The sequence below is a fragment of the Amblyomma maculatum genome, chromosome 5, assembly GCF_055883805.1.
Source record: "Amblyomma maculatum isolate TAMU_Amacu chromosome 5, ASM5588380v1, whole genome shotgun sequence".
Lineage (NCBI taxonomy): Eukaryota > Metazoa > Arthropoda > Arachnida > Ixodida > Ixodidae > Amblyomma > Amblyomma maculatum.
Genome location: NC_139348.1, coordinates 46099060 through 46106304, shown reverse-complemented (window position 1 = coordinate 46106304; position 7245 = coordinate 46099060). Strand labels below are relative to the sequence as shown.

The 7245-nt window shown below is 49.3% G+C and overlaps 1 pseudogene; it reads left to right on the top strand.

Moving 5' to 3' along the window:
• The first annotated feature begins 2319 nt into the window (after positions 1–2319).
• LOC146188227 (uncharacterized) lies at positions 2320–6483 on the top strand (annotated as a pseudogene).
• The last annotated feature ends 762 nt before the right edge of the window (positions 6484–7245 follow it).

The following is a 7245-nucleotide window of genomic DNA, read 5'->3' as shown; positions in this document are numbered from 1 at the left end:
CCTCAAGGTACATTCTGGCCCTAGGTCCGAATTCCGCTGTTTAGCCGTGGAAAAGAGCGCCTGAGCACCTGCAACTTGGGAGACAGGTTTAATTTTCCGGATAGAGAAAACGAGCGGTGCATATCTCAAGATGTCGACGTTGCCGCCAAATGCAGGCCTCGGATGATACGACCTCCTCTTCAATCTGTCGTGAACTTTTTCACGGAGTACCTCTTGTGTGTTATGCCCGCGGACAAAGAGGGTGTGCTTTTCATCTCGGAATATGGATCCTGGCAGAAATCAATGGCTCACTTTTAGCAGGAAAAACAGGTCCAGTACGGGCAAGCGAATTCTGAACATGTCGTAAATTTTCTGAACGCCTGTCATACGAATCATCTCAGTGCAATGGAAATGAACATCAAATATTTGTACTACTCTCTGCCTCAAGATAAGTTATTTGTGTGTGTCCAGGAATGCATCGATTAACTTGGAAGTGTGCCTTTTCAAAATTCCGCGGAAATAAGTGGTAGTGGGTTTTTAGCACTTTTAACTTTTTATCTTAATTCAACTTTTACTAAATGGAAAAACAGCGTTTATCTTAAAATGGATGTTATATGTATTGGCTCAGGCATAGCTCCTATTCTTAGTTACTTACTATTAGCTAAATTTGACAGGCTACTCCAAGACTACCTTGAAGCATCTAGTTTTTTAGAAGCTTTGGATTCGTAGACGACTTTTTACTTGTTTTGGACATCAGCTCTGAATTTTACGAGCATGATGTTTTCAAAACCCTCACCATTTTTGTTAGCGTCTTAATTAATGAGCTTTGACTCACGAAATTCCAGAAAGCGGAGCAATTCCTTTTTTAGACCTTAAAGTTATATTTTTTGACAAGCATTTGGGCTGTGCGTAAGAGTATCGTTTCAGGAAGGCACTACTGCAAGTTCGTTCTGCGCATTCCAAACCGATTATAATACCCGTAGCAACTCGTGTTCTACAAATCCCGTCAACAATCTTTGTGAGCACTTACTCGACTTCAGTCTCGCTCAAAAAAATTTTGATTGGCGGCCGCAGGCTACCCAATTCATAAGATGGTTTCCGTTGCTGAAGGCTTGACAAGGTAGTAACAGAAAGACTAAAAAAAAACGACAGCCTGAAAGCTCGGATAAGTAGAAAAGGACAGTTGAAAATCTGCTCATTCACATCCTGTTGCATAATCTAAAAAAAAGATAGCACAATATTCTGAGGTACGAGTTGCTTCTCTGTTCGATGTAAGCTGTCTATAATTAGTCGCACCAGTCATCCACTGACTGAGCCAAATCTTCCTTCCATGACGAAACGCAAGAAAAGATTTGTTGACTGCACTGAGTAATTTATTCTACGAGATTCCCCTATCACGAGTAAAAGTTTATGGAGGCCAGATGGGACAATGATTGAAAGAAAGATGAAGAGTGCATAAAAAGGATGTGGCAATTCGGACGCCCGTAGTCTGCCTTTTCACTACCTTACATGCACTAAGGAATGTAAAATAGAATGCAAACCTCTTTACGAAAAATGGGCACATATAGGAATAATAAAGACCTCCTCACAAGGGACATAATAGAAGCTGAAAGGATAAGGATAAGAAGATAACTGCCTTTGGTTTTGGCATGCGCATGACATCTAATTTTTACTGTCCTGCATCACGCCATATATTTTTACTTGAACGTTTCCACAAGATAAACGGATTTGCTGAAAGGACAGGCAGAGAGGTTGGCCAGAATAATAACAATCTGGCCTGCTACTCTGCACTGGTGAAGGGGAGGGGAAGGGGCAAGAAAGAAGATCATAATGAATGACGATGTGGAAGAAAGCATATGAAATATTAATACAGGCACGGCAGCTTGCTTTACAAGGGCGAATGAAGTCCGATGGCACACAAAAAAACGGCAAAAAGCCCGAACAGCCTGGACACATTTCCCCATGTCCTGCCAAGCACCCAGCAGCCGTTCATCCTACATAGGTCTCTTGTCCAAAAGCTTCAAGGAAGCGGCTAGCACACTGTTTTGGCACGCATACTGTTGTATTCATTGGGTTGTGCCGAAGGCAGCCGCGTGCCTGCGTTCCTGTGCCAAAGACAGCCGCGCGTGCCTGCGTTCCTGTGCTGAAGGCAGCCGCGTGACTGCGTTCTTGTCGCTCACGCTTCTCTCCCTCTTCTGTAACCCTCTCAGCACGAGAGGTTTAAAATCTCGGCTCTGGGCAATAAACGTTGTTCTTCACTGCCGACCAGCGTTCGTGTTGCAGCGCGTGTTCGCGCTGGCTTTACTACAGTGGCGATGAGTTCGAAAATTACCCATGCGGTAAAAGTTGAAGCCGACAGGCTGCCGCAACGTGAAGCACCGACGAGAGCTATGACTAGCCTGCAGCTCCCAACTTTCGACGACACATCAGATAAGTGGAAAGCGTACCCTACAAGGGCTGAAGCATATTTTGAAGCCAATGCTATTACCAACCAAAGACGGCAGCGAGCTTTGCTTGTGGCAGCACTCAGCACGCACACTGTTCAAGTGTTAGCGGGACGAATTGCACCTCAGACGCCGAATTCCCTCACTTATGACGAAGCAGTCGCAGCTTTAAACAGCTACTACGACCCGAAGCGTCAAGAGATAGCGGAGAGCTATAAATTTTTCACCCGTTGTCAACAAGAGGGTGAGGCAATGCAGGCATTTCTGGTCAAAATACGGCGCATAGCAGACCTGCAATTTTGGGACTGCGCTAGACCGAATACCGAGGGATAGAATTGTTTGCGGTGTACGCTCAACTAACCTACGCAAGCAGTTACTGGCTAAGAAAGACTTGACGCTGGAGGAGGCTGAAACGCTGGTAATAGCAGCAGAAACAGCCGAGAAAGATGCAAACGATATTAATGCAGAACAACCAACGGTGCTAAGAATGCAAGCCAGTCATCGCTCTTCATCGCGAGATAATCATAACAGCGGCGCAGCGCAAGAGCGCGGACGATGTGGAAGCGCGACACACGGTGATAACGCCTGCCGCTGGGCTAACGCACGATGTTTCCGCTGCATGCAACGCGGTCATTTGGCAAAGAAATGCTACAAGGCCAGAACAGATGGAAATGCTGCCAGGCGAACTGCAAGCGTCAAGGCAATGACAGTTTAAACAGCGTCTGGCAACGAGAGCACGGATGAGGCAGACATCTGGACGTTAATTTCGGAAAGGAAAAACGGGTTGGAACCACCGTTTCGCCGCACATTTCGGTGGGGGGAAATAGATCTGCAAATGGAAGTGGATACAGGATCCCCGGCGTGCGTTATATCACGGAACGTTTACGACTGACACCGAAACGCAGGGGCCACGCTTGAAAACGCCACATGTGAAGTTGTCATATTACGCGGGACAACTGCCGGTGCTTGGCGAACTCGAACTTCCGGTGCAATACAAAAATGTGTCGGTAACCTGTCCACTTATTGTGCTTGACTGTTCAGGACCGAGCCTGTGCGGTCGCGATATGATTGCGGCACTTGGCAGGACGGGCGTTCCGATGACAGAACTCACTGCGCCGGATTCGACAACAAGAAACGCGCCAAGCGACCACATGGTGAACAGACTGCTCATTGAGTATAAAGATGTCTTTTCGACAGACCAGGGGCTCATCAAGGGACCGCCAGCCAGCCTAAAGCTCAAGGAGACTGCGACGCCGAAGTTCTGTAAGGCCACATCGCTTCCTTACGCCCTCCGTGATAAGGGCTCTCGTGAAATTGATCGGTTATTGTCCCTTGGTGTCTTATCACCCATGCAACATTCAGAATGGGCTATGCCCATCGTAGTTGTCCTGAAAAAGGATGGAACTGTAAGAATATGCGGAGATTTTAAGTCACGCTTAACCCGGCTTGTGATATAGAGCATTACCCACTTCCAGTGGTCGAGGACATATTCGCGAACTTAAATGGAGGTGAATACTTCAGCACCTTGGATGTGAAGGACGCGTACAATACTGTGCCCCTTGACGATGCGTCACGCGGCATTTTGTCATCAACACGCATCGCGGACTTTTTCGTTACAACAGACTTCCGTTTGGAATAGCTTCTGCCCCAGCTATATTTCAAAGAAAGATGGACGCTGTAGTCAGCGGGCTACCAGTCGTCCAAGGCTCCCTTGATGATGTCTTAGTATCCGAAGGCAAAGGAGACAACGGAACGCGGCTCAAGAATGTGTTGGAACTATTCCGGAATCATGGTATCAAGCTTAGGGCCGACAAATGCAAGTTCCTACAGACTTCAGTGACTTACCTTGGACATCGTATAGATCGGCAAGGCCTACACCCTATCGAAAAAAACGTAGACGCCATTATGCAAGCCCCGCGCCTAAGTAAAGTGAGCGAGCTGCGTTCGTTCCTTGGTATGCTCATGTACTACGCACGGTTTCTGCAGAATATGTCGACTGTGCTGAGCTCGTTATATCGACTCATGGGGAAAAGAACCCGTTGGGAGTGGTTACAACCGCAGCAGTCGGCATTCGAGCGAGCTAAACAAAGCCCCAAGAATGCACAAATTCTCATGCATTTTGATCCTACGAAGTAGCTGAAATTAGAGTGTGACACCTCTCCGTATGGTGTGGGCGCAGTGCTGTTTCATTCGATAGGAAATGAACACATGCCAATTGAGTTCCGTTCCAGAACACTAAAAAAAGCAGAGCAAAACTACTCGCAGCTGGAGCGAAACGCGCTAGCCCTCATCTTTGGCGTTTCTCGATTCGTGACTATCTTCTAGGTCGGCAGGTTACCCTTTTGACCGACCATCAACCACTGCTGGGACTGCTCAGGCCTGACCGTCAGACGCCGCCGATGGCTGCAGCGCGAATTCAATGGTGGGCACTATTCTTGGGTGGCTAACAGTACAAGTTACAGTACGTGCCAGGGAAACAGCTGCTGACAGCAGATGCCCTCAGCAGGCGACCAGCGCCGACTACGGAACCGGGCACCGGGGGGGAACCGCCGGAGTATTCCCTTTCATTGGAATCCCTGGAAGAAGGTATAGTGACGACGCGCGAATTGCAAGAGCTGACGGCCAAAGACCCGAGGTTAGCCAGTGTCACACACTTATTTTGCATGGATGGCCTAAAACAACTAAAGGAATGGCGAGAGACTTGTTGCCGTTTTTTATCGTAAGCTGGAGCTATCGTGGGCTCACCGTCTTATCTACTGGGGCAACAGAGTGGTGATACCGCGGAAAGCGCAGGAACGGATGTTGCAGCTGCTACATGAAACCCATCAGGGATCCTCGGCAATGAAATCAGTCGCGCGTTCATTGTTTTGGTGGCCAGGCCTGGACAGGGACATTCAAAACTTGTCTGCGCAGTGTCGCAACTGCGCGCAGAACCTGCCAATGCCTACGGCAGCCCCACTAGTGAGTTGGCCGAAGACCGCGGACCGGTGGTCCCGTATTGACATCGATTTTACAGGGCCATTAAGCGGAAAGATGATACTATTGGTTGATGCCCACACGAAGTGGATTGGAGCAGTACCCATGAAGCACGCGAATACCGCTAGTACAATCCGATGCCTAAGGAGCGTGTTTTGCCGGTTTAGCGTGCCACGCACAATCGTGTCCAATAATGGCACCCAATACACAAGTCAGGAATTCGCCACTTTCGTATCGAGAAACAATATCGTGCACCTGCGCACTGCGCATTTCCACCCCCAGTCTAACGGAGCAGCAGAAAGAGCGGTTTGGACAGTGAAGGACGGGTTGCGGAAAATGGGAGACGGACAGCTGGAAGGCAACCTCATGCGTTTGTTATTCAACTAGAGGCGGACCCCCCAAAGAGAAGGAAGGTGACCTTCAGAGATGCTTCTCGGCTATCAGCTACGTTCCCGGCTAGACACGTCTGCCACCCAGTGATGCGGACTCGTCGGCGGACGCTCACGACTGGACCATCACACCAGGTAGCAGCGTATACGTGCGGAACAACGGCTCCGGCCAAGGATGGGTGCCTGGGAGTGTACAGACCACGTCGGGGGCGAGAATGATAACAGTGAACACGCCAACCGGAGTATAGTGCAGCGCCATGTCGACCAAGTCCGCCGTCGTGAAGAGTTTATGCCAGGGACTGCGTCTGTAGAGGCCACTGCAAGTGCGCAGTTGGAAGGCGGTCCTGACAAGGCGACCAGTGCGGATCTGCCACCAGTGCATACACCCAGGACCACTGAATCGGAGCAAGAACAAAGCCCTCAAGCGTCAGCAGCCGACCAGAGTGAAGTACCATCTGCAGCAACAACGGAGCGCCCACTGGTTCCGTCGGAATTGACTGAATCCCTGCAGCGCACGCTCAGACGATCCATCAGAATAGGAAAACCGGTACAGCGGTTTCAATTTTAAGGGAGCAGAAATGTTGCATTTCTTGGGTTGTGCCGAAGGCAGCCGCGTGCCTGCATTCCTGTGCCAAAGACAGCCGCTCGTGCCTGCGTTGCTGTGCTGAAGGCAGCCGCGTGACTGCGTTCCTGTCGCTCACGCTTCTCTCCCTTTTCTGTAACCCTCTCAGCACGAGAGGTTTAAAATCTCGGCTCTGGGCAATAAACGCTGTTGTTCACTGCCGACCAGCGTTCGTGTTGCAGCGCGTGTTCTCGCTGGCTTTACTACACATACACTGGACACACCACTAATATGTTGTCCGCAGTCTGAAGGATGCCACAAAGTGAACATTCCGGCGAGTCCATCTGTCTAATTAAATTTAAGTACCTCCGTGTGATAGCTACGCTTAAACAAAGTCTAAGTAGCAAGCATGCCTGATTACACGATATATCACGCGGAACAATATCACGCGATATATCACGCAGGCCTCGCACATCACATTGCATCACTACACTTCAGCGCAAGTGCATCGTCAAGAATGCGGCGTTAGTTTGTTGCCCTATTCTGAATTGTTAGCCCGCCAGGAGAGCACAAATAAATTCCACAAATAAAATCATTTGTCAGACAACGCTGTGTTGGTGCCTTCATCATCTTTGTCCTCGTCCTTAGCGCTGTTTATTCCAATGAACAACCAACCAGCCCGCACGACAACGCCTGTAAAGAGAATGAAGTGACGGTAGAATCCCACCATGCCAAAGAAACGCTGGAGACCGTGATGCTTGGTGGTGGGAGCTGCATAGCGGCCTGCAGTTTCTCTTCATCCGGGTGAACTGTGCTCTACTCCAAAGTGAAACCAAGAACATTCATTCCGGTTGCTGCCAACTGAACCTTGCCGGCGATATGGGTGACGCGCACA